This window comes from Lytechinus pictus, chromosome 16 (genome assembly GCF_037042905.1).
Source record: "Lytechinus pictus isolate F3 Inbred chromosome 16, Lp3.0, whole genome shotgun sequence".
Lineage (NCBI taxonomy): Eukaryota > Metazoa > Echinodermata > Echinoidea > Temnopleuroida > Toxopneustidae > Lytechinus > Lytechinus pictus.
In genome coordinates, this window is record NC_087260.1 from 20,078,979 (window position 1) to 20,102,727 (window position 23,749).

Consider the following 23,749-nt stretch of genomic DNA (forward strand, 5'->3'; position numbering starts at 1 on the left):
AAAATTGCGCGCGCAAACGTATGCGCGCGCGTTTCCGCGCGTAACGCCTTCAATGCAACTCAGAAACACCGTTTTTTTTATTTCATTGCATTGATCATATAATTTTGAGCAATTTGATACCTTGATCAACCTTCTACGACCATTAATAAGGAAATTAACACCCGTTAAAGTTTGCAGCACGTGTGCGCGCGAGCTCTCACTATAGGCCATATATGGGCAAAAACATGCCTATAGAAAATCCGCTGTAGCTCTTCAGAACGCATGGGGACCCCCAATTTTTTTTTCATATTTTGATAGAGTATGAACTAGAGATATAATTTCATGTCTCATTTGACCCTCAATTATATTATGACGTCATCAAAATGGCGTCGGAATTCAAAAAATCCATTTTGCCTATTATGACGTCATTATAATTATGCAAATCTTGCTCTAACTCCGTGAATATTGGTCAATTTTCACCCAATTTTTGATATGTTGTAGCTTAGTTCTTACTCTTTCTGAGTTATTGCCTTTATTTTTCATTTTGATAGACAAATCATCCTCAAAAATTGCAAATAATAATGGCATGTCATTTTTACTCATTTTGCGTGTAATCTCTATGGGACATGACTTTTTCTCAAAACTAGATTCTACATTCTTCTATTTCGTAAGCCATATCTCCAATTTTTGTTGCTAGTTATCCCTGAGCTTTTAGTATGTTGTAGCTGAGATTCTAAGCTTTCGGTTGCGTTTCCTTCATTTTCCGATCAGATGTCGGGATCATGCCCGTAATTCACTTGCAAGATTGGATTTGAGATTCTGGTGTTTTGCTTACGTGTTAAGTCTATGGGAAATATTCTAGCTCAATCGGTTAGGCGTCAGACTTACTTCTCATTCCATCATGCAGGCAGGGGTTCGAGTCCGCGGGTGAACATGATTTTTTTTTTTTTTTTTTTTTTTTTAGCTATCTTGCCCACGATCAATTATAAGAATTCTAACAAATAATAGCTAAAATATTGCAAAATAAAACAGATTATAATTACTTTTTTATATCATATCTATTTATCTGTCTGTCTATCTATACCTACATGACATATCTATCTCTCTGTCTAATATATATCTTTCTGTTTGAATACGTCCCTCTCTCTCTATCTATCCATATGTCTGTCTGTCTATCTACCTACATTGTATATCTATCTGTCTGTTTATCTCTCTCTCTCTCTCTCTGTCTAATATATATGTATCTATCTGTTTAGATATGTCTATCTATCTATCCATCCATCTGCCTGTCTCTATCTATCTATCTATCTATATATCTATCTATCTATCTGTCTGTCTGTCTCTCTATCTATCTATCTATCTGTCTATCTATCTATCTATCTATCTATCTATATGTCTGTCTCTCTATTCATCTATATGTCTGTCTCTCTATCTATCTCTGTCTCGATCTCTATCAATCTATATGTCTGTCTCTGTATCTATCTATATGTCTATCTATCTATCTATCTATCTATCTATCTATCTATCTATATATCTATCTATATGTCTGTCTCTCTATCTATCTATATTTCTGTCTCTCTGTCTATCTATATGTTTGTCTATCTATATGTCTGTCTATCTATCCATGAAGCTATCACGAGAAGGAGAACCATCTTCCAATTTCTCTCTTAATCCTTTGTTATCGCTTCCTTCGGGCGAAGGAACGATATCTAACATCAATTGGCGAGCCGCCAGGCGAAAGTTAGAGCCCGCTTACATAACGCGATAGGACCACGCAGCATGAAGCTATTACGAGATAGCTCGTAATAGCTTCATGATATGTCTGTCTCTCTATCTATATATATGTCTGTCTATCTATCTGTCTATCTATCTATCTGTCTGTCTCTCTTTCTATCTATATGTTTATATATGTTTTATTAATATAACCACCAATCATCTCTCTATCTATCTATATATCTATATATCTATCAATCTATCTCTCTATCTATAAGTCTGTCTCTCTATCTATCTATATGTCTGTCTCTCTATCTATATGTCTGTCTCTCTATATCTATCTATATATGTCTATGTTTTATTAATATAACCACCTATAATTTATCTCTCCATCCATCACTCCATCCATCTAATATAATTATCTTTCTTGTATGTATCTGTTTGATTATGTAAATCTGTTTGTCTATCTATTTTTCAATCTAATATCTGTTTAAATATTTTTTTCCTGCTTATCTATCTATACGACAGACCACCTAATTCGTCCGCATGACGAATTAAAATCTAGTTTGTAAGTACATTTATATCATTATTTTCCTTCTTTAGAGCCTTGACAGAGGGAAGAGACTCTGTGTGGATGGTCAGGCTGGAATTTTCATGGATTTATTTTGGCCCGCGGTAGGCCTACGTGCAGCTAGCACTGTCAGCTGCATCAGTTGGTAGCGAATCGGCATGCAAGTTGAATTGTCCGACTCATCATCATAGACGTAATTCCACTAATTTACCTCCATCCACGTCACTAGAGCTAGAAATTTCATCATCATTCTATTCATCTTCAAAATCATCAATTTGAAAATCCAAAATCTAGATAAACTTCTGGGTTTTCTTTCATTTCGTGATCGAAGTATTCAGTGACAGTGTGGAGAAAACGTACCCTCGCAACAGGTTTTGCATGCAAGTGGAGCTTGACGTTGGAGAGCCAATCACGTCTCTCGTACACCACACGTCATCAAATTCGAGTCAATTCAGAGAGGCATTTTAGCGCTTTTTAATTGGCGATTTCCACCTTATATATTACTTTCGTTATTTTTGAATGACCAAATGATAATCCCCACATCATGACCTTTCCACTGATATATAATAAGGCCATATTCATAATCAATATATTTCTCCTTTAAACGTTGTGAAAGTGTGTGTGTGTGTTTGGTGATGGTGTAGGGGTGAGTTAAATTGCCTTTGGGGTAGGATACGAGTACAGACTACACTCAAACGGGTCTCACTAAAGCCTGGGATATAGACGTGTTTTTCAGAATGGGGATTACATGTCGGTTTAAAGGAAAATGAAATCTTTGGAACAAGATAGCTTGTGTGAATACAGAAAAGTCAAAGTAACAGCTCATTAAAGTTTGAGAAAAATTGAATAGATGATAAGAAAGTTATGAGCATTTGAAGTTTAGATCATTATTGTAATGTAGATCCTCCAATTGGCAATGCGACAAAGATGTGTGATGTCACATGTGAACATCTTTCCCATTATTATTATTATTGTTACGATGATGATTATTATTGTTATCATTATAATTATTATTGTCATTATTATCATTATTGTTGTTGTTATCATCATCATCCTCCTCCTCATCATCATCATCATCATTGTCAACATCTTCATCACCCCAAGATAACAAAATCAATTGAGAAATCAATGTTCCTTATCATGCTTATGTAATAGGAGACAGATGTTGCACCAGGCCGCAAACCGATGCAGCATGGCAAGGGGGTTAATGCCAAGGACGCAAATAAGAAAACTCCAGGTGCTCCTGGTCAACAAACTGTTTCGGATGCCATGAAAGCCGCAAAACGGCAAATCGACACATCAGGAGAACTGCGGGGGAAAATGTTGACGGTTTTTTCACATCAATAATCCTTTCGATGCCGATTTGCCTATCTTCAAAATGTCGCCTATTTTTCCTGCAAAGGTTGTATATATCGCATCTTGCTTGTAAAATGTAAATAAAATCATTGTTCATACAACACGGTGTGTTGCCATATTTGAAATAGTTTGTCTACGAAATTGATGATTGGCTGCGGAGTCATGGTGGTTGTCTACATTACCCACAGTAATTTAAAAAGTTTTTTTTTAATAAGCTTTATTACTTTTTGAACTGTTGATGTTATACAGTCTTCATTGGTGTTGGGAACCGGGGTTGGGAACTGAGTACTTGTTGATAACAAGAGTGTCGCTAAGGCGGGCACATAATTATTACGCCCGCCTGTAACGCGAAAAATGGAGTTATTGGTCAAGCAGGGAAAGTGGAAGGTGGCGACTTCACCTTGGGATTCTTGGGATACATGCTAGTATCAGGGGCCGCGGAACGGTTTTCAAAGTGGGGGGGGGGGGGGCTGAGTCAAAAGTGGGGGGGGGGGGGGGCTAACCATGCAAAAAATCACAATCGTATGGTCATTTTTGCGTTTTTGTACATGGTTTTGGAAAAAAAAGTGGGGGGGAGGCTGAAGCCCCAAACAAATTATTCTCACACATTTTATAGCAGTCTGATATTTTTTTTGGCAGAAGTTATGGATAATTCAACAATGTCTGGCGATCGGACACCGATTCATCCTTCTGTGTATATCATTTCTGCGTCATTTATGATCTTGGTCTCTATAACTGGTCTTGTAGGCAACGGTCTAACTATTCTTTCTGTGTTTTTCTCAACCAAACTGATAACCAAAATCAATGTCTTTGTGGTCAACCTGGCATTCGGAGATTTGCTGGTTTGCGTGTGTATGTCAGTGCAGGCCGTGACTCTCTTATCACCCAGTGAGCTGCCCATGCCAGATATTCTAATACAACTGATTGGAGTCGTGGGTAAGGTGTTAGTGTCCAACACAATCTTCACCTTATCTGTTATTGCCTGTATGAGGTGTGTTAAGATTACAAAACCATTTGGTATCTTCGACGATCTTTTCACTTCATCAAGAATAGCAGTCATCGTTGGCTTTTCTTGGGCCTTATCAGCAATGATCGCTACCATGATCTTCTTTTTAGGAGGGTCGCATTTTCATTATGACTCTGATGCAAGACTGTTCAGGCCAGCTAGGCCCAGCGTATTCTCCGAAAATGCAAAGATCGCTGCGGTTGCTTGTTATATTACTGATGGAGCTTGTGTCGTTCTTTCTATCTCGATCATACTCATCTCTTACATCAATATTATTATTTATATAAGAGCTAATACAAGACGAATAGCCGCCCTCGTAGATGTACCCCCAGCAGCACTTCGGAATCAGCCCCCGATAGCTCTTGAAGCAAGGAACCAGGGACAGGCTGCAAGGCAACAACGTCCCAATCAGATGGCAGAGAACAGATTTCGGGCTCGTGAAATCAAGGTCACAAAGAATTTGGCTTTGGTTACTGCGGTGTTTCTCGTATCTTTTCTTCCTCTTCCCTTCTTACCAAACCGTTCTAACCCATATCTGCTTATATTTGATTTTTGTTTGATTTGGAGCAACTCTGCAATGAACCCGCTCATCTATGCCGTCAAACATGCAGATTTTCGGAAGGTATATCAGTGCATTTTATCTGGGTCTTTCAAGGACATTCCAATTGCGAGCTATGTTACCAGACCAATAATGCATTTCTATCACCTTTATTAAAAATACCCTCAACGATTATGATATTTACACACGGCGATGGGGAGCGAGGGGTGGCGTGGGGACCGGGCGTGGGGATGTGTCCTCCTAAATTGTCGAAACCTGCCTGCGGGAGAGGGTCGTCTCGTCACCAGGAGGGATTGATTTAAAATCTTACGACATCGCCGGACAAGCATATACATGTTCTCATGGGTTATTCACTAGCTCCATCTGCACTATCAAACATGTCATTGAAGATTACAAAAAAAACATTATTTGAAAAAAATAGTCCTTTGAAAAATTGTCATAATTGTAATAATACCATTTACTACCATGTTTTTGTATGTATACTCTATAACAGATTTTTTACAGGGTCAGCACTGTATAGGCTAAAATATGGTAAATATTCATTTACTCCCTCTATTGTCTGCTCCCTCTATTGTCTGCTTTCCATTTGGTCCGATCCCTCGGGGTCTGATCCTCGTTCACATACAAGCACTTTACTGGTCTAACTACCATTTAGCCCATTATTTCCCACTTTGACTTATTTCCAGTTATATAGGCCACATTCAGTTAGCTATGCCCATATTCACTTAGTCCAATACCAATATTGTTTTACATGATTAGAAGAACTATTTATGAAAAGTTTTCATTTGAAAAGAAAAGAAATATGTGGACGAACTATGAATTAAACCATTTGGGCAAGGAAGACCAAGTTAGCATTAGTCCGTGTGACAGCTGGACCAACTGCAATAAGACCAAAATGATAAGTTAACCTTGCAGGTTTAGCCATGGTGGTGTTATATGATTATAGAATTAGACCATCTGCTTGTAGGCCAATTAACGCCCAAAATATACGCATGGAAATTACGGGAATTTCCTTGCAAATTTTTGTACGACTTTTCACCGTGGGCATGATTTGGATGTATATTTACATGTCGTTTGTGTACTATAATTCACGGGAACGTTTGAAGGCTTCATGCACAGATTCTAAATCAATATAATGAAATTTGAATTGAATTTCATTTCTGCACTGACAATTTAAAGCATTGCAAACTACTATTGATTATGTATAATTGTTGCACAAGAATTAATTCATCCGTTGAGTGGGATTTAGCTTCAGTGAGAACGTAAGAAAGTGATTTTTAAATTTTATTGTGCTTGTTCACTTGCAGATTGTTGATTGATAAGAAATGCATGCAAAACGACGCGAGGAGGGAAGGGGGATGTTTAAGCCATCATTTGTAGCAAACTTGTTGACAGGTTCATTACGGTATGGGAATTTATTTTTAAAATTATGTCAGTTAATGTCTTCCCCAAATTATGTGGTTTTCTCTACGTCAAACCCTTTCCATTTTAAATTCCGCTACGCCTACTTTGACGGAAATATCTTTCGTTTCCTCGTAAAATGATTGATTTTTTTATATGGGTAATATAAAAAAGAATGCAAACTTAACTAGTTATATCTTACTAATTATAAAAAAAAAACATAAAAAGGGAAGAATGAAATAAAGGAAAGCTTTTTCCTACACCGGAAATCAAACCCGGGTCACGGCGATGAGAGCGTAACCACTAGACCACATGGGATTCAAATTATGGTATTTTTTTTTTAATTAAAGGACAAGTCCACCCCAACAGAAAGTTGATTTGAATAAAAGGATGAAAAATTAACAAGTATAACACTGAAAATTTCATCACAATCGGATGTAAAATAAGAAAGTTATGACATTTTTTACATTTCGCTTAATTTTACAAAACAGTAACACATCCCGGGAGGTATGCAAATGAGGGGACTGATTATGTCACCCATTTACTATTTCTCTGTATTTTATTTATCAAATATGAAATATTAAAATTTACACTCATTGTTTTATTCCACCCTGAACATGTGAAATTACCATTGTTTGAACACTTCATGTTTCAGTCAAATTGGTCCTCCTTGTACAATTTATTTAAAAAAAAATTGTATAATTGAAAAAAAGGAAGAAGAAATATTGAGTAAGGGACATCATAGACTCTTTCATTTGCATGTCGCTGATTAATTATTGTGCATATAACTTTTTTTTGTGAAAAATAAGCAAAACTTTGAAATGTCATGACTTTCTTATTTTAAATCCGATTTTTCTCTATTGATTCAAATTAACATTTTTCCTGGAGTGGACTTGACCTTTAACAAGAATACACCCAAAATTCAAAGCTAAATCACGTACTCTGAGATCTTAATTAATTCAGGAATTCCATGAATAAACAAACCTATATGTCTGTTAACATACGAGCCGATAGAGAGATGGGTAATACAAAATTCGCATGTAAGACATCGGATATTTCTAGACGAACAGTTGCAACCACCCAGCTCCTAATAACACATTAAACCCTTTCGCATTCCTCAGGTCCTAAAAGCATGCCTACTTTGATTTAAAAGATATCGATAGGTTAAAAATATGATGCACTTTAGTTATCAAAATAACTAAGAAATAAATGCAAATACAAATGAAACTTGCAGACTACAAGAAAACTTGAAAAGAAAAACAGAACTGCCTTTTCCCACACCGGGAATCGAACCCGGGCCACGGCGGTGAGAGCGCCGGATCCTAACCACTAGACCATATGGGATTCAGCTGTGATAGTGGAAGAGTATGCAGTCATGGAGTCACTATTGGCATCAATGAATTATCACATTTATCATAAATTTAGTATTAAATACATGTATGTATGAAATAAAGAATATCAGGAAAGGGAGAGAGATGCTTGGAGAGAGTCAGGTGTGGTTCTACGGTGGGGGGGGGGGGGGTGGCTTTAAGAATTTGGACATTGGCGTACAAATGGGGGGCTTTGGGGAGCTTGCCCACCCCCGAAATTTTTTACGACCAAGAAAAAAATAGAACGGGAAAGAGAGACAGGTGAAATATAATATTATATCAAAATTCTGTCATGAAAATGTCGACATTTTCGCTTGCTTCGCTTACCCGCAAATTTTTATGAATTTTTCCCGATACGCCATATCTTGCCCCATCAAATTTTTAGACTCATTACGCCACTTGATTTGGATGACCCGGGTTCGATTCTCACTTGGTGTGCCCGTTGATGATGCATTCATCCTCATTACAATGTCCCTCGGAGAGGCTGTCGGTCCTCTGGTTAATTTCTTCCAAGTATTCATGTTCATGCTTTTCAAGCGGGCCCAAAAATCCCCGGAAAACCACCAAAACCGGAGTCCTACTGAAAAGTGAGAAAAAACACAGACTGCGTATTCATAATATTAACTTGATGTAATGATTCCATGATACTCATTGAGATAATATTTCTTGTTTTACTTTATTGTTTTGTTACATACATTGATTTGCTATTGATGTAGAAGTATTTGTCAAACTGCAGGGCGCCTTTGGAAAGCAGTTTTCACAACTGAACAGGCCTACCATGCAGTATAAATTAAAGAAAACAAATAAATAGATAAGTAAATAAATAAATACAAAATGAATAAATAAATAGATAAATAAATAGATAAATGAATGAATGATTTAATTAATTAATCAATTAATTAATTAATTTAATTAATTAGTTAATTAATACCATCACTGGCGTACAGATGAGGGCTGGAGGCACTTGCCCCTCCCCTCCCTAAACAAAATTTAACGACCGAGAAAAGAATCACACAAAAAGCGATCATTTTGTAAAATCTGTCACAACCTTTGATTTTAATTTTCAAAAGGTCAAAAATTTATCTCACTTGGTCGCAACTGTTTAGAAAATTGCTTTGTTATATCATGACCACCTTCATTTTTTTTTCAAACTCATGATGTAATTGATTTAAATGTTGGATAAATGCTCAAGGTCGCAAGACGCGTCCGTCCTAAAAAGCCACTTTCGTCGGTTTTGTTTGAAGATGGCTAACACGTCTATATTTAGCTATTTACTCAATTAAAATCTGAATTATCATTTTGGCTGCAACTCAGAAAAAAGAGGCGAAATGACCAACACTCTGTGTTGTTTCTCATTGCCTGTGTGTTATTTTCTGCTAAGAATATTGCATTATGGGTAATGAACGTGGCCAGATACGAGTAGTTTAAGACTTCAGGTGGGCCTAAGGCTGTTGGTTCGTATGTCATTTAAAAGAACCTACGCAATACGTGGACTGTAGTCATACATTGGATTATTGAAATTTGGACTAGAGGGCAAGTCGGATTGTAATTCCAACCAGCTACACATGGCCTTACTGAAAACTTTCACAAAATTCACCCAAAGTGTGCACGATATCCTTCAGTTTCTCTTTAGAAAGTGCAAAAACCGTCCCAATGGCATGCTCGGTCGCTTCTCTCCCTCGCTTTCGAGTTTCTTAGAAAATTTGTGTGCGTCTCCCCCCCCCCTTCCGGAACAAATTCTGCTTACGGCCATCTCATCGTACACACAAATTAATGTTGGGCAACACACTGTCCACTGTGTCGGGTAATGTATTTTAGTAAAAAAATATATATTATTGGCAATTATTATCCAATTGAGCAAATTTATTACCCAATTATCAGTTTTTATTACCCAATTTGGGCAGATTTTAGCCAATAGTTGTGTGGACAGTATGTTGCTCAGGGTTGGTTAAGAGTTGGGCATTTTTGCTTAACTATTTAAAGAGTGTAAGGGAGATCATATCACTGTTATCCTTTGAATTGTTACCTCTGAATAGTGCATAGTGAATATATTGTAGTTTAAAAACGTGCAGAAAATTATAAACAGTGTAAGTGTATATACTCGGAGTATTGTCCCACTTACAACGAATCGTAAATGAACTTTCCATGTTGTGTTTTGTTCCGTATCACACAAGTGTGACCGTAATTTTGGTATGACAAAATATCTTTGACATGGAATAAATGTACCTGATGAAAAGATCTCAAATCTTGTACTATAGTGTCAATGAAAACTCATAAATTATGTTATCAATAATGTAAAATTTGTTTCAATGTGTGATTTTGTTGATTATGTAAATGCGACAGTCTATATAGAAGGTGAGGCTACAATGCGCCCCTAAAAAGGGGAAACCTGTCACAATTGTTAAAATTACTTAAACAGCAAATTTGACACGAAGAGTAACAGTTAAATGTCTTCGTTGTGTTGAGACCAAATAGATAGTAAGTCATTCACCCGTAACTATATGTTTACAAAAAATAAAGAGGGCCAATGATGCGCACCAGGGACGATTCGCGCAGAAATTTAAGTGTCAATATGAATCCACTTTCATTTTGAGAATAGAGGTAAAGTCAACCCAAGAAAAATGTTGATTTCAATCAATACAGAAAAATCAAATTAGCAAAATGCTGAAAATATCATAAAATTCGGATGTAAAATAAGAAAGTTATGACATTTTAAAGTTTCGCCTATTTTTCACAAAACGGTGATATGCACAATTCAGTGACATGCAAATGAGACTGTCGATGATGTCCTTCACTCACTATTTCTTTTGCTTTTTATTGTTTGAATTAGGCAATATTTCATTTTTTTTTACATATTTGACAATAAGGACCAACTTGAATGAACCATATAGTATTAAACAATGCTCATTCCACATGTTCAGGGAAGAATTAATCGCTGTTTCGCTTGACAATGAGGAGAAAATTTGAATATTTCATATTTCATATAATAAAATACAAAAGTAAAAGTGAGTGGATGACGTCATCAGTGTCCTCATTTGCATACCGACCAGGATGTGCATAAAACTGTTTTGAGAAATTAGGCAAAGTTTTAAAATATCATAACTTTCTTATTTTACATCCGATTTTGATGAAATTTTCAGTGTTATGCTTGTTGGATTTTTCTCATTTTATTCAAATCAACTTTTTGTTGAGGTGGACTTGTCCTTTAATTAATGCTATAAAAGGGACGCTAGTTTCGTACGCCAGGCCGTGGTATCCTCAGCAATTTTTGACGATTTGCATACTGACCAGTCTGTGAAATTAAGCACATGCCATAACTTTCCCATTTTACATTCGATTTTGATGAAAATTTAAGTGTTATTCTTGTTGGATTTTTCTTGTTTTATTCAAGTCAACATTTTAGGGGTGGACCTTTCCTTTAAAGGATTGTATCATTCTTAACATGAACATAAACGTACATGAGCTAGTTAACTATTACTTGTTTTCGGCCGCAAACATCGAAACTGACTTTACCTTAAAAATGTGATTTGAGGAATTATGTAACTTGGTTTATATAATTATGTAGTGTGGTTTGGAAAATAGAGTGCCAAGGTTTTTTGGGTGTGTCGATTTCTATGCGTTTGGAAATAATTAAAGATAAATACCATTTTTGGTAACGATCTCAAAAAATACGTGCCAACTTTGCTGAGAGATGAGCAAAATACCGTAATACGTCAGGTATGACGGGCGTAACACGGGAAGAGGCATTATGTACCTGTATTTGTGCGATGAGTGTGTGCGTGTGGGTGCATTTGTATGGGTGAGGGTGTACGGATGTGGCCGGGCGGGAGTGGGTGCATGTGTTGTTTTTGCGTGCGTGTGTGTGTGTGACGTACAGAGTTAAGAGGGTCATTGGCAAAAAACAAAACACGAAAATGTGAAAATTGGAGAGAAAAAAAGCTTCTGCATACAGTCCCACGTCAATAGTAATATCCGGCACCACGGGATCCGGCATCATCCGCTATTGTTTTGAAGTAACAAGGTATCCCATGGAGTTGATGGAAGGTTTTCGCTAGCTTGAAGAAGATTACGATCTATCTGGAAACCTTCTTAAATTACTCTGTTAATTGATTTTTAGAGGTCAGATTAATTTATGAAGCTAATAAGACTATGAAGTTTGCTTAGATTGAAAATGGAATAAATTTTGTTCGTCCATTACCTTGAAATTGAGAAGGAAAATTAGATCGATCGATTACCTATAGAAATGGACGAACGCAATAACACAAAATGAAGATTTTTAAATTATATTGTAGTTATTGTTTACCTTAAGTTTATGTAATTGATTTGGGATGAAATCCTTATCAAAACATGTTGAAAAAGGTGGTCGTTTGCGTGTTAATGAGACATGCAGAGTTAAGAGGGAAATTGGCCCCCAAAACCCCAACAATACACCAATAGGTGAATGTAAAAAAAAAAAAAGAAGCTATAATTGCAATCTTCAGCATGACCTTGCAGTCCGATGTCGATAGTAATATCCGGCATCATTCGCTAATGTTTTAAAGTAACAATGGTTCTCATGGAGTTGATGGACAGTTTTCGCTAGCTTGAAGAAGATAACATCTATCTGGAAACCTTCTTGAATTACTCTGTTGATTGATTTTTAGAGGTCAGATGATTTTATGAATATGATAAGAATATTCTAAGAGTGTAATATAGTTTGCATAGATTGAAAATGGAATGGAAATTCTCGCCCATTAACTTGAAATCGAGAAGGAAAATTAGATCGATCGATTACCTAGAAGTGGACGAAAGGAATATACGCTAGCTTCATAGCACCTGAAACATCGTTTGCGTTCACATATCCTGTTGATCCAGTATCACAACGCCAACAAAATTATTTTCACACATTTTATAGCAGTCTGATATTTTTTTTCGACAGAAGTTATGGATAATTCAACAAAATATGGCGATCGGACACCGATTCATCCTTCTGTGTATATCATTTCTGCGTCATTTATGATCTTGGTCTATATTACTGGTATTGTAGGCAACGGTCTAACTATACTTTCTGTGTTTTTCTCGACAAAACTGAGAACCAAAACCAATGTCTTTTTGGTCAACCTGGCATTCGGAGATTTGCTGCTTTGCTTGTGTATTCCAGTGCAGGTCGTGACTCTCTTATCACCCCGTGAGCCGCCCATGCCAGATATTCTAACACAACTGCTTGGAGTCGTGGGTAAGGTGTTAGTGTCCAACACAATCTTCACCTTATCTGTTATTGCCTTTATGAGGTGTGTTAAGATTACAAAACCATTTGGTATCTTCGACGATCTTTTCACTTCATCAAGAATAGCAGTCATCGTTGGCTTTTCTTGGGCCTTATCAGCAATGATCAACACCATGATCTCCTTTTTAGGAGGATTGCATATTCGTTATGACTCTGATGCAAGACTGTTCAGGCCCAGCGTAATCGCCGTATCAAAGATCGCTGCGGTTGCTTGTTATATTACTGATGGAGCTTGTGTCGTTCTTTCTATCTCGATCATATTCATTTCTTACATCAAGATAATTTTTTATATAAGAGCTAATACAAGACGAATAGCCGCCCTCGTAGATGTACCCCCAGCGGCACTTCGGAATCAGCCCCCGATAGCTCTTAAAGCAATGAACCGGGAACAGGCTGAAAGACAAGAACGTCCCAATCAAATGGCAGAGAACAGATTTCGGGCTCGTGAAATCAAGGTCACAAAGAATTTGGCTTTGGTTACTGCGGTGTTTCTCGTATCTTTTTTACCTCTTCCCCTAATACCAAACCGTTCTAACCCATATCTGCTTATATTTGGGTATTGCTTGGTTTGCAGCAATTCTGCAATGAACCCGCTCATCTACGCCGTCAAACATGCAGATTTTCGGAAGGTATATCGGTGCATTTTATCTGGGTCTTTCAAGGAGATTCCTTTCCCTTCTCGCCAATTGCGAGCTATGTTACCAGACCAATAATGCATTTCTATCACCTTTATTAAAAATACCCTCAACGATTATGATATTTACACACGGCGATGGGGAGCGAGGGGTGGCGTGGGGACCGGGCGTGGGGATGTGTCCTCCTAAATTGTCGAAACCTGCCTGTGGGAGAGAGTCGTCTCGTCACCAGGAGGGATTGATTTAAAATCTTACGACATCGCCGGACAAGCATGTACATGTTCTCATGGGTTATTCACTAGCTCCATCTGCACTCTTAAACATGTCATTGAAGATAACAAAACAAAAACATTATTTGAAAAAATAGTCCTTTGAAAAATTGTCATAATTGTAATAATACCATTTACTACCATGTTTTTTTTATGTATACTCTATAACAGATTTTTTACAGGGTCAGCACTGTATAGGCTAAAATATGGTAAATATTCATTTACTCCCTCTATTGTCTGCTCCCTCTATTGTCTGCTTTCCATTTGGTCCGATCCCTCGGGGTCTGATCCTCGTTCACATACAAGCACTTTACTGGTCTAACTACCATTTAGCCCATTATTTCCCACTTTGACTTATTTCCAGTTATATAGGCCATATTCAGTTAGCTATGCCCATATTCACTTAGTCCAATACCAATATTGTTTTACATGATTAGAAGAACTATTTATGAAAAGTTTTCATTTGAAAAGAAAACAAAAATATGTGGACGAACTATGAATTAAACCATTTGGGCAAGAAAGACCAAGTTAGCATTAGTCCGTGTGACAGCTGGACCAACTGCAATAAGACCAAAATGATAAGTTAACCTTGCAGGTTTAGCCATGGTGGTGTTATATGATTATAGAATTAGACCATCTGCTTGTAGGCCAATTAACGCCCAAAATATACGCATAGAAATTACGGAAATTTCCTTGCAAATTTTTGTACGACTTTTCACCGTGGGCATGATTTGGATGTATATTTACATGTCGTTTGTGTACTATAATTCACGGGAACGTTTGAAGGCTTCATGCACAGATTCTGAATCAATATAATGAAATTTGAATTGAATTTCATTTCTGCACTGACAATTTAAAGCATTGCAAACTACTATTAATTATGTATAATTGTTGCACAATAATTAATTCATCCGTTGAGTGGGATTTAGCTTCAGTGAGAACGTAAGAAAGTGATTTTTTTATGTTATTGTGCTTGTTCACTTGCAGATTGTTGATTGATAAGAAATGCATGCAAAACGACGCGGGGAGGGAAGGGGGATGTTTAAGCTAACATTTGTAGCAAACTTGTTGACAGGTTCATTACGGTATGGGAATTTATTTTTAAAATTATGTCAGTTAATGTCTTCCCCAAATTATGTGGTTTTCTCTACGTCAAACCCTTTCCATTCTAAATTCCGCTACGCCTACTTTGACGGAAATATCTTTCGTTTCCTCGTAATATGATTGATTTTTTTATATGGGTAATATAAACAAAATAATGCAAACTTAACTAGTTATATCTTACTAATTATAAAAAAAAACATAAAAAGGGACGAATGAAATAAAGGAAAGCTTTTTCCTACACCGGGAATCAAACCCGGGTCACGGCGGTGAGAGCGTAACCACTAGACCACATGGGATTCAAATTATGGTATAATTTTTTTTATTAAAGGACAAGTCCACCCCAACAGAAAGTTGATTTGAATAAAAGGATAAAAATCTAACAAGTATAACACTAAAAATTTCATCACAATCGGATGTAAAATTAGAAAGTTATGACATTTTTTACATTTCGCTTTATTTTACAAAACAGTAACACATCCCGGGAGTTATGCAAATGAGGGGACTGATTATGTCACCCATTTACTATTTCTCTGTATTTTATTGTATAAAATATGAAATATTCAAATTTACACTCATTGTTTTATTCCACCCTGAACATAGGAAATTACCATTGTTTTAACACTTCATATTTCAGTCAAATTGGTCCTCCTTGTACAATTTATATAAAAAAAGAAATATTGTATAATTAAAAAAAAGAAGAAGAAATATTGAGTGAGGGACATCATAGACTCTTTCATTTGCATGTCGCTGATTATATATTGTGCATATAAATGTTTTTGTGAAAAATAAGCAAAACTTTGAAATGTCACGACTTTCTTATTTTAAATCCAATTTTTCTCTATTGATTCAAATCAACATTTTTCCTGGAGTGGACGTGACCTTTAACAAGAATACACCCAAAATTCAAAGCTAAATCACGTACTCTGAGATCTTAATTAATTCAGGAATTCCATGAATTAACAAACCTATATGTCTGTTAACATACGAGCCGATAGAGAGATGGGTAATACGAACAGTTGCAACCACCCAGCTCCTAATAACACATTAAACCCTTTCGCATTCCTCAGGTCCTAAAAGCATGCCTACTTTGATTAAAAAAATATCGATAGGTTAAAAATATGATGCACTTTAGTTGTTATCGCAATAACTGAGAAAAAATGCAAATACAAATGAAACTTGCAGACTACAAGAAAACTTGAAAAGAAAAACAGAACTGCCTTTTCCCACACCGGGAATCGAACCCGGGCCACGGCGGTGAGAGCGCCGGATCCTAACCACTAGACCATATGGGATTCAGCTGTGATAGTGGAAGAGTATGCAGTCATGGAGCCACTATTGACATCAATGAATTATCACATTTATCATAAATTTAGTATTAAATACATGTATGTATGAAATAAAGAATATCAGGAAAGGGAGAGAGATGCTAGGAGAGAGTCAGGTGCGGTTCTACGGTGGGGGGGGGGGGGCTTTAAGAATTTGGACATTGGCGTACAAATGGGGGGCTTGCGGGCGCTTGCCAACCCCCGAAATTTTTTACGACCAAGAAAAAAATAGAACGGGAAAGAGAGACAGGTGAAATATAATATTATATCAAAATTCTGTCATGAAAATGTCGAAATTTTCGCTTGCTTCGCTTACCCGCATTTTTTAAATGAATTTTTCCCTATACGCCATATCTTGCCCCATCAAACTTTTAGACTCATTACGCCACTTGATTTGGATGACCCGGGTTCGATTCTCACTTGGTGTGCCCGTTGATGATGCATTCATCCTCATTACAATGTCCCTCGGAGAGGCTGTCGGTCCTCTGGTTAATTTCTTCCAAGTATTCATGTTCATGCTTTTCAAGCGGGCCCAAAAATCACCGGAAAACCACCAAAACCGGAGTCCTACTGAAAAGTGAGAAAAAACACAGACTGCGTATTCATAATATTAACTTGATGTAATGATTCCATGATACTCATTGAGATAATATTTCTTGTTTTACTTTATTGTTTTGTTACATACATTGATTTGCTATTGATGTAGAAGTATTTGTCAAACTGCAGGGCGCCTTTGGAAAGCAGTTTTCACAACTGAACAGGCCTACCATGCAGTATAAATTAAAGAAAACAAATAAATAGATAAGTAAATAAATAAATACAAAATGAATAAATAAATAGATAAGTAAATAAATAAATACAAAATGAATAAATAAATAGATAAATAAATAGATAAATGAATGAATGATTTAATTAATTAATCTGTTAATTAATTAATTTAATTAATTAGTTAATTAATACCATCACTGGCGTACAGATGAGGGCTGAAGGCACTTGCCCCTCCCCTCCCTAAAAAAAATTTAACGACCGAGAAAAGAATCACACAAAAAGCGATCATTTTGTAAAATCTGTCACAACCTTTGATTTTAATTTTCAAAAGGTCAAAAATTTATCTCACTTGGTCGCAACTGTTTAGAAAATTGCTTTGTTATATCATGACCACCTTCATTTTTTTTTCAAACTCATGATGTAGTTGATTTAAATGTTGGATAAATGCTCAAGGTCGCAAGACGCGTCCGTCCTAAAAAGCCACTTTCGTCGGTTTTGTTTGAAGATGGCTATAACACGTCTATATTTAGCTATTTATTCAATTAAAATCTGAATTATCATTTTGGCTGCAACTCAGAAAAAAGAGGCGAAATGACCAACACTCTGTGTTGTTTCTCATTGCCTGTGTGTTATTTTCTGCTAAGAATATTGCATTATGGGTAATGAACGTGGCCAGATACGAGTAGTTTAAGACTTCAGGTGGGCCTAAGGCTGTTGGTTCGTATGTCATTTAAAAGAACCTACGCAATACGTGGACTGTAGTCATACATTGGATTATTGAAATTTGGACTAGAGGGCAAGTCGGATTGTAATTCCAACCAGCTACACATGGCCTTTCTCAAAACTTTCACAAAATTCACCCAAAGTGTGCACAAAATCCTTCAGTTTCTCTTTAGAAAGTGCAAAAACCGTCCCAATGGCATGCTCGGTCGCTTCTCTCCCTCGCTTTCGAGTTTCTTAGAAAATTTGTGTGCGTCTCTCCCCCCACCCCTTTCCGGAACAATTCTGCTTACGGCCATCTCATCGTACACACAAATTAATGTTGGGCAACAGACTGTCTACTGTGTCGTGTAATGTATGTTAGTAAAAATATATATTCTGGGCAATAATTTTATCATCCAATAGAGCAAATTTATTACCCAATTATCAGTTTTTATTACCCAATTTGGGCAGATTTTAGCCAATAGTTGTGTGGACAGTATGTTGCTCAGGGTTGGTCAAAAGTTGGGCATTTTTGCTTAACTATTTAAAGAGTGTAAGGGAGATCATATCACTGTTATCCTTTGAATTGTTACCTCTGAATAGTGTATATTGAATATATTGTAGTTTAAAAACGTGCAGATAATTATAAACGGTGTAAGTGTATATACTCGGAGTATTGTCCCACTTACAACGAATCGAAAATGAACTTTCCATGTTGTGTTTTGTTCCGTATCACACAAGTGTGACCGTAATTTCGGTATGACAAAATATCTTTGACATATTAATAAATGTACCTGATGAAAAGATCTCAAATCTTGTACTATAGTGTCAATAAAAACTCACTACTTTGCATAAATTATGTTATCAATAATGTAAAATTTGTTTCAATGTGTGATTTTGTTGATTGTGTAAATGCGACAGTCTATATAGAAGGTGAGGGTACAATGCGCCCCTAAAAAGGGGAAACCTGTTGTCAAAAATAGCTGTCACAATTGTTAAAATTATTTAAACAACAAATTTGATACGAAGAGTAACAGTTAAATGTCTTCGTTGTGTTGAGACCAAATAGATAGTAAGTCATTCACCCGTAACTATATGTTTACAAAAAATAAAGAGGGCCAATGATGCGTACCAGGGACGATTCGCGCAGAAATTTAAATGTCAATATGAATCCACTTTCATATTGAGAATAGAGGTAAAGTCAACCCAAGAAAAATGTTGATTTCAATAAATACAGAAAAATCAAATTAGCAAAATGCTGAAAATATCATAAAATTCGGATGTAAAATAAGAAAGTTATGACATTTTAAAGTTTCGCTTATTTTTCACAAAACGGTGATATGCACAATTCAGTGACATGCAAATGAGACTGTCGATGATGTCCTTCACTCACTATTTCTTTTGCTTTTTATTGTTTGAATTAGGCAATATTTCATTTTTTTTACATATTTGACAATAAGGACCAACTTGAATGAACCACATAGTATTAAACAATGCTCATTCCACATGTTCAGGGAAGAATTAATCGTTGTTTCGCTTGATAATGAGGAGAAAATTTGAATATTTCATATTTCATATAATAAGATACAAAAGAAAAAGTGAGTGGATGACGTCATCAGTGTCCTCATTTGCATACCGACCAGGATGTGCATAAAACTGTTTTGAGAAATTAAGCAATGTTTTAAAATATCATAACTTTCTTATTTTACATCCGATTTTGATGAAATTTTCAGTGTTATGCTTGTTGGATTTTTCTCATTTTATTCAAATCAACTTTTTGTTGAGGCGGACTTGTCCTTTAATTAATGATATAAAAGGGACGCTAGTTTCGTACGCCAGGCCGTGGTATCCTCAGCAATTTTTGACGATTTGCATACTGATCAGTCTGTGAAATTAAGCACATGCCATAACTTTCCCATTTTACATTCGATTTTGATGACAATTTAAGTGTTATTCTTGTTGGATTTTTCTTGTTTTATTCAAGTCAACATTTTAGGGGTGGACCTTTCCTTTAAAGGATTGTATCATTCTTAACATGAACATAAACGTACATGAGCTAGTTAACTATTACTTGTTTTTGGCCGCAAACATCGAAACTGACTTTACCTTAAATATGTGATTTGAGGAATTATGTAACTTGGTTTATATAATTATGTAGTGTGGTTTGGAAAATAGAGTGCCAAGGTTTTTTGGGTGTGTCGATTTCTATGCGTTTGGAAATAATTAAAGATAAATACCATTTTTGGTAACGATCTCAAAATGAGTACAAAAAAATACGTGCCAACTTTGCTGAGAGATGAGCAAAATACCGTAATACGTCAGGTATGACGGGCGTAACACGGGAAGAGGCATTATGTACCTGTATTTGTGCGATGAGTGTGTGCGTGTGGGTGCATTTGTATGGGTGAGGGTGTACGGATGTGGCCGGGCGGGAGTGGGTGCATGTGTTGTTTTTGCGTGCGTGTGTGTGTGACATACAGAGTTAAGAGGGTCATTAGCAAACAACAATACATGAAAATTTGAAAATTGGAGAGAAAAAAGCAATCTTCTGCATACAGTCCCACGTCAATAGTAATATCCGGCACCACGGGATCCGACATCATCCGCTATTGTTTTAAAATAACAAGGTATCCCATGGAGTTGATGGAAGGTTTTCGCTAGCTTGAAGAAGATTACGATCTATCTGGAAACCTTCTTAAATTACTCTGTTAATTGATTTTTAGAGGTCAGATTAATTTATGAAGCTAATAAGACTATGAAGTTTGCTTAGATTGAAAATGGAATAATTTTTTTTCGTCCATTAACTTGAAATTGAGAAGGAAAAATAGATCGATCGATTACCTATAGAAATGGACGAACGCAATAACACAAAATGAAGATTTTTAAATTATATTGTAGTTATTGTTTACCTTAAGTTTATGTAATTGATTTTGGATGAAATCCTTATTAAAACATGTTGAAAAAGGTGGTCGTTTGCGTGTTAATGAGACATGCAGAGTTAAGAGGGAAATTGGCCCCCAAAACCCCAACAATACACCAATAGGTGAATGTAAAAAAAAAAAAAAAGAAGCTATAATTGCAATCTTCAGCATGACCTTGCAGTCCGATGTCGATAGTAATATTCGGCATCATTCGCTAATGTTTTAAAGTAACAATGGTTCTCATGGAGTTGATGGACAGTTTTCGCTAGCTTGAAGAAGATTACATCTATCTGGAAACCTTCTTGAATTACTCTGTTGATTGATTTTTAGAAGTCAGATGATTTTATGAATATAATAAGAATATTCTAAGAGTGTAATATAGTTTGCATAGATTGAAAATGGAATGGAAATTCTCGCCCATTAACTTGAAATCGAGAAGGAAAATTAGATCGATCGATTACCGATAGAAATGGACGAACGCAATACCTGAATACGCTAGCTTCATAGCACCTGAAACATCGTTTGCGTTCACATATCCTGTTGATCCAGTATCACAACGCCAACAAAATTATTTTCACACATTTTGTAGCAGTCTGATATTTTTTCGACAGAAGTTATGGATAATTCAACAATATCTGGCGATAGGACACCGATTCATCCTTCTGTGTATATCATTTCTGCGTCATTTATCATCTTAGTATCTTTTACTGGTATTGTAGGCAACGGTCTAACCATTCTTTCTGTATTCCTCTCGACCAAACTGAGAACCAAATTCAACGTCTTTGTGGTCAACCTGGCATTCGGAGATTTGCTGCTTTGCTTGTGTATTCCAGTGCAGGCCGTGACTCTCTTATCACCCCGTGAGCCACCCATGCCAGATATTATAATACAACTACTTGGACTCGTTGGTAATAAGGTGGTATTGTCCAACACAATCTTCACGTTAGCTGTAATTGCCTTTATGAGGTGTGTTAAGATTACGAAACCATTGGGTATCTTCGACGATCTTTTCACTTCACCAAGAATAGCAGTCATCGTTGCCAGTTCTTGGGCCTTATCATCGATGATCAACACCATAATCTTCTTGTTAGGAGGATTTCATATTCGTTATGACTCTGATGCAAGACTGTTCAGGCCCAGTGCAATCGCCGTAAATGCAAAGATCGCTGTGGTTGCTTGGTATATTACTGATGGAGTTTGTGCCGTCCTATCTATCTTGATCATATTCATCTCTTACATCAAGATTATTATTTATATAAGAGCTAATACAAGACGAATAGCCGCCCTCGTAGATGTACCCCCAGCAGCACTTCGGAATCAGCCCCGATAGCTCTTGAAGCAAGGAACCAGGAACAGGCTGCAAGGCAAGAACGTCCCAATCAGATGGCAGACAAGAGATTTCGGGCTCGTGAAATCAAGGTCACAAAGAATTTGGCTTTGGTTACTGCGGTGTTTCTCGTATCTTTTTTACCTCTACCCTTCATACCAAACCGTTCTAACCCATATCTGCTAATATTTGGTTTTTGTTTGAATCGGAGCAACTCTGCAATGAACCCGCTCATTTACGCCGTTAAACATGAAGATTTTCGGAAGGTATATCGGTGCATTTTATCTGGGTCTTTCAAGGAGATTCCTTTCCCTTCTCGCTAATTGCGAGCTATGTTACCAGACCAATAATGCATATCTGCTTATATTCCTCGAATTGTATATTAGTTTTGTATTATTTTGTACTTTTTGTTTTGAATAAAATATTGGCGAATGCTAGTGACGTTTTAATAAATTCAATTCAATTAATATATATCACCTACTGTATATTAAAAATACCCCCAACAATTGTGATACTTAGTTATTTACACAGGGCGATGGGGAGCGTGGGGGGGGGGGGGTGGCGTGGGGATGTGTCCTCCTAAATTGTCGAAACCTGCCTGTGGGAGAGAGTCGTCTCGTCACCAAGAGGGATTGATTTAAAATCTTACGACATCGACGGACAAGCATATACATGTTTTGTTCTCACGGGTTATCCACTAGCTCTGCACTGTTACACACAATTATCCTATAGATTGCATAAAACTTTATTTTTGAAAAGTCCTTTTTAAGTTGTGGATGGGTAGGGATAATGATCGACCTCAGATACTGTTATTTGGAAACTTTGTTCAGCACATTTAAATTTTAGGCGTTTGATTTTTTATTATAAAAGAAGACTTGACTTTCTAAGAAATACTTAGTAAAATAACAAGATTCTTTGAATGGTGGAAACAAAAAGGATCTCACATTTAGGGGGAAAATACACATTAAATGCATTTTCAAAATTAAATTGTGTTCGTCACTTACGGTGAACTCAGTCGTTGTTTGCTGAGGTGGAAAAGATTGCAGTTGAATTTTTATGGTCAGGAAAAGATCGGATAAAGAAAAATGTAATGTACCAGGATTACACATGAGGATGTCTAAAAATTATGAATTTTAAGTTGTTTATAAAGTCTCAACGTTTGATGTGGCTTAAACGATTAATGTATGGAGAATGGGATGCAGGATGTAGGATATATTTTGATTTCTGTTGTCGATTAGTTGGGGGAGATTGTTTATTTTATGTGATTTTGACACTTCCAAATTAAATTAAAAAATATCCTAATGCTATTTAGAAATGAAGAAGGCTTAGCAATTCTTGAGGAAATATCGATATTTATAGACGAGAAGGTGAATTCTATTGTATTTAACAATAAAAATATTTGTATAAGTGATGAAAAAAAATGATAATGATCTTTTTAATAAAGGGATATACAGGGTGAATCGAATCTTTGATGATG

General features: G+C 36.3%; 2 non-coding genes across 2 annotated transcripts; both read right to left on the reverse strand.

Moving 5' to 3' along the window:
* Positions 1–7,857: 7,857 nt before the first annotated feature.
* On the reverse strand, positions 7,858–7,929 carry TRNAE-CUC (transfer RNA glutamic acid (anticodon CUC)). Its single transcript has one exon. It is a non-coding gene; the product is annotated as a tRNA-Glu (tRNA).
* An 8,520-nt stretch (positions 7,930–16,449) lies between these two features.
* On the reverse strand, positions 16,450–16,521 carry TRNAE-CUC (transfer RNA glutamic acid (anticodon CUC)). The gene has a single exon. It is a non-coding gene; the product is annotated as a tRNA-Glu (tRNA).
* Between the last annotated feature and the right edge of the window lie 7,228 nt (positions 16,522–23,749).